General features: G+C 41.2%; 1 long non-coding RNA gene across 1 annotated transcript; it reads left to right on the forward strand.

Annotated features, from left to right (window-relative positions):
* The first annotated feature begins 3,574 nt into the window (after window positions 1-3,574).
* Window positions 3,575-4,738, forward strand: LOC106727125. The gene is made up of 3 exons (XR_001363284.1): window positions 3,575-3,599; window positions 4,516-4,519; window positions 4,661-4,738. It is a non-coding gene; the product is annotated as an uncharacterized LOC106727125 (long non-coding RNA).
* Window positions 4,739-5,097: the final 359 nt, after the last annotated feature.

A 5,097-nucleotide genomic window follows, 5' to 3' on the forward strand; every position in this document is an offset into this window, starting at 1 on the left:
TTAATCTCTAAAATTTATAGGAAACTCATACATCTTAACAAAGGAAAGATGAACAATCCAATCAAAAAATGGGCAAAGGACCCAAATATACATTTTTAAAAAGTGGACATACCGAAGGCCAAGAAACATATGAAAAAATGCTCAAAGTCACTGATCATCAGTGGGATGATAATTAAAAAATATATGAATTGCCACAACCTTTTGCAGCGAGGATTTAGGATCTGGAGAAGGGGCTGCACATAAATGGATACACTAGACAAGAAATATAAATTTATAAGGCATAGGGTGAGCCAAGTGGAGATCTTACTTTCTAGCGGAGAGGTTCTCCGAATGTGCAGACCCATTGGCTTTTATTTACTAGAATACACATTTGCCCTTTAGCAAAGCAAATAGACATATCAATAGTAAGGTATGGTAAAAAGTAAAAGATTACCAGGTTAGGGGATTGCCTTGAGCCACCATTGTCTCGAAAGAACAATTGGTGCATAGCTTTTAGCCCTTGCTAAAGCCCAAGGTCCATCAGCCTTCTGTGTTCCCTGCTGCACTTTAATGATAGTGTAGACCAGCAGTTCTCAACCTGTGGGTCGTAACCCCTTTGGGGGTCGAACAACCCTTTCATAGGGGTCGCCTAAGACCAATATAATTACATATTGTTTTTGTGATTAATCACTATGCTTTAATTATGTTCAATTTGTAACAATGAAAATAAATCAACAAATGACAAGTGCTGGCGAGGATGTGGAGAAAAAGGAACCCTCCTGCACTGCTGGTGGGAATGCAGACTGGTGCAGCCACTGTGGAAGACAGTATGGAGTTTCCTTAAAAAGTTAAAAATGGAACTCCCATTTGACCCAGTAATCCCACTTGTAGGACTATATCCCAAGAAACCAGAAACACCAATCAGAAAAGATATATGCACCCCTATGTTCATAGCAGCACAATTTACCATAGCTAAGATTTGGAAACAGCCTAAGTGCCCATCAGCAGATGAGTGGATTTAAAAACTGTGGCACATCTACACAATGGAATACTATGCCACTATAAAAAAGAAGGAACTTTTACCATTTGCAACAACATGGATGGAAGTGGAGAGCATTATGCTCAGCGAAATAAGCCAGTCAGAGAAAGATAAATATCACATGTTATAATGATCAACATAATTTGATGACTACCATCAACAAATCAACAAATGACAAATGCTGGCAAGGATTTGGAGAAAAGGGAACCCTAGTATATTGCTCATGGGAAGGCAGACTGGTGCAACCATTATGGAAAACAGTATGGAATTTCCTCAAAAAATTAAATATGGAACTGCCATTTCACCCACTGATCCCACTTCTAGGGATATATCCCAAGAAACCCAAAACACAAACAGCAAGAATGTATGCACCCCTTATAATAGCTAAGATTTGGAAACAGCTCAAGTCCCCATCAGTAGATGAGCGGATAAGAAAGCTCTGGTACATTTATCTAGGATGTCCCAAAATTCATGCAAGAAGTAATTTTGATAGAAACACAAGTTTATAATTAAAAATTGTAATTTTTTTATTGATTCATAAAGTATATAGTGTAGGGTTATGTATGGAATAGTACATCGGGTAAATGGGCTCCACGGCTTTGCTGGCACATACGCAAAGCCGTGGTCTTCATTGGTCTTCATTGTCCCTGCTCCCGGGCCATAATTGGTATTTGGTAATGCTTATCAAATTGAAGGGATTGAAATCAAAGGGCAACAGATATTAGAATCTGATTCAATAAACCAAGTAAAATTAGGCTTTTATTTTTTTGTTGTTGTTGTTAGTGCTCACACAAAATTCAAATCTTGCATGAATTTTGGGACACTCTATACCATGGAATACTATGCAGCAATATAAAAGAAGAATCTCTTACCCTTTGAGACAGCAAGGAGAGACCTGGAGATTTTAATGCTAAAGGAAATAAGTCAGTTAGAGAAAGACAAGTATCACATGAGCTCACTCATATTTGGAATCTAAGTAACAAAATAAACTGATGAAGGGAATGGATCCAGAGACAAGAAAGCATAGAACAGAGTGCAGAATCTTGGAGGGAAGTTGGGAGAAGTTGAATTGGTGGGAGGGAATCAACCAAGGACCTTATATGCATACTAGGGGCCTGGTGCACAAAATTTGTGCACTGGGGGTGGGGGGTCCCTCAGCCCAGCCTGCCCCCTCTCACATACTGGGAGCTCTCAGGGGATGTCCTACTGATGGCTTAGGCCCGCTTCCTGCTCCCCTTGGGGAGTGGGCCTAAGCTGCAGTCTGTCCTCTCTTTGTGGAAGGCGACCGGGCTGATCAGGGGAAGGCACCAGCCCCATCACCCCGCTGCTTCAGCCACTGCCAGTCACCACAGCCACCAAGGTGTTTTCATCAACATGGACTATAGTCCCTTCACCATGAAAAAATGACAACTTTCTTTAAGCATTTTCAAGATGTGTCTTTCATAGGATATGACACTTGTTTATTATTATTATTTTTAATCCTCACCTGAGGATATGTTTCCATTGATTTTTAGAGAATGTGGAAGAGAAAGGGAAAGAGAGAAACATCAAAGTGAGAGGAACACTTTGATTGGTTGCCTCCTGAATGAGCCTTGACAAGGGCCCTGGCCAGGGAGGAGCCTGCAACCTAGGTACATGCCTTTGGTCAGAATTGAACCCAGACCCTGTGGTCAGCAGGCTGAGGCATTATCCACTGAGCCAAACCAGCTAGGGCAGGATATGACATTTCTTAGCCCTCCAGCAGCAGACCTTCGTTTTTTGTTTTTTTTTTTCTCCAAGAGTGTGGTGGAAAAACACTAGATCACCTTTTTGGATTCTTATTATCCAAGTTACTAAGAATATTACCAGTGGCATACAGGGAGCTTAGCCAATGAGCCGTCAGGAAAGGTGTTTCCTCTGCAGTTCACTCCGATCGCCAGCTCTGCCCCTGCCCAGGCCTGTAGCCTCTGCTGCAGGCCTGGGCAGGGGACCCCCAGGCCCCTGCGATTGCCGGCTCTGCTCCTGCCCAAGCCTGCAGCCTATGGCTAGGCTGCAGGCCTGGGTAGAGGACCCTCAGGCCCCTCGGATTGCCAGCTCCACCCCTGCCCCACTGCAGCCTCTGGCCAAGGCTGCAGGCCTGGGCAGGGGACCCCTAGACCCCTGCAATCGCCTGCTCCACCCCTGACCAGGCTCCTGCAATTGCCTGCTCCGCCCCTCGCCCTCCTCCTGCCTCCCCTGCCACCTGCCTGGCCAACAGGCCTGGACACTTCAGCAGCATGTCTTAAGGGACTGGGCGCCGCCATCTTGTGGCTATGGGCGTGGCCATCTTTGTGACAGAGTGATGACTAATTTGCATATTACTCTTTTATTAGATAGGATATGAATGGCTCATGGACACAGACAATGGGGTGGTGAGGGCCTGGGGTTGGGGATGGGGGCAGGCTGGAGAGGGTCAATGGGGAAAAAAGGGCACATATCTAATACTCTCAACAATAAAGAATTATTTAAATAAATAAATAATAAAATAAAAATAAAGGCATATTTGGTCATTGTTAATTTTTTTAGGATAAAAATTATTTCCTGCCCTGGTTGGTGTGGCTCAGTTGTTTGGACTGTCATCCCATATACAGAAAGGTCTTAGGTTTGATTCTGCACCATGGCATATACCTAGGTTGCAGGTTTGGTCCCCCATTGGGGCATGTAGGAGAGGCAACCAATTTCTCTCTCTCTCTCTCTCTCTCTCTCTCTCTCTCTCTCTAAAATCAATAAACATATCATTGGGTGAAAATTAAAAATTTTCTTCCTTGGTCTGCATTATAGTTTTCAAAAAGACTGATAGAAAAAATTGGCATGGACAAAAGAAAAAAGAGAGAGAGAGCTGAAAGCACGTAATATTTCATGTTCCTATTATTTAAGTATATGTCAAAATGGAGATACCTTATCCTTATACAGCAAGAAATGAAATAAAACATTATCTTGAGAGGATAATTCAAATTATTTTATCTGGGATGTTAAGATATATCCAAAATAATCTTATATCCAACATTTAGAACATTGATTTTTCTTTAACAAATTTTCACTTATATACATTGTAGTCTAAAAAAATACACAGGATTTAGTTTATTACTTAGAAGAATAATTTATACATACATGGAGGTATTCAAAGAGAGAGAAGTATCTGATTTATCTTGAAATCTTAAAGACAAAATGGTATCTGAAACATGGTGGCTGCACATTAATTATTTGTTGATTGAGTGAATAAACAATTGTGCACCCACTTTAAAGAAAGCATGGGTAGTATAAAGAGAAAAAGGGCTTTTCTACTTTTGTTATTGATTCAGGGCAATTTTGCTATGTGGATACTAATGACATTTGTTTTGATTTAGGCAATAAATTATAGTTATTGAAAATCTGAACAATTCAAAGGGAGATATTAGAGTGTGAATGAAAAAAGGGGTCGTATGCAAAGTAACCCCACAAGGTGATCTGATCATAAATTCCTAACTGGGTAGGTCAAGGTGGGTAGTCACACCCCAGGCATATAACTTCCTCAGTGAAATGTTTTTAAGCAAACTCTGTTCATTGTTTCTGTGCATCTAGGTTAACACACCTTTGAAATAAATAGTAACTACCCTCAAGAGAGGACATAATCTGCTTGGCCAGTTGAGCATTCACCCATGAACCTGGAGTTCATGGTTCAATTCCTGGTCAGGGCACATTCCCGGATATGCAGGCTCAATCTCCAGTGAGGCAGTAGGGGGCGTGCAGGAGGCAGCCATTCAAAGATCCTCTCTCATCATTGATGTTTCTTCCCTCTCCCTTCCTCTCTGAAATCAATAAAAATATATTTTAAAATAGGAAAGCACATAATCTTATTAACTATCCTGTAATACAGTCCCTCCTTGCTTTCTCCCACCTCCATGTAATCTTTCTTATGTTCCTTCCTTAATCTCAAACATATAAAAGAAATTGCTTAACTGTTTTTATCCAGAGCATTTATCTCAGTCTGTTGAGATCATGCTTCAGGTGTATCTTCTTTTTGCCTTAAATAAATTTTTATAAAATTCTCTACAGGGTCTTATAATGACAAGAGTAGTTGA

This window comes from Myotis brandtii, unplaced genomic scaffold, assembly GCF_000412655.1.
Source record: "Myotis brandtii unplaced genomic scaffold, ASM41265v1 scaffold373, whole genome shotgun sequence".
In the NCBI taxonomy this organism is placed as follows: Eukaryota; Metazoa; Chordata; class Mammalia; order Chiroptera; family Vespertilionidae; genus Myotis; species Myotis brandtii.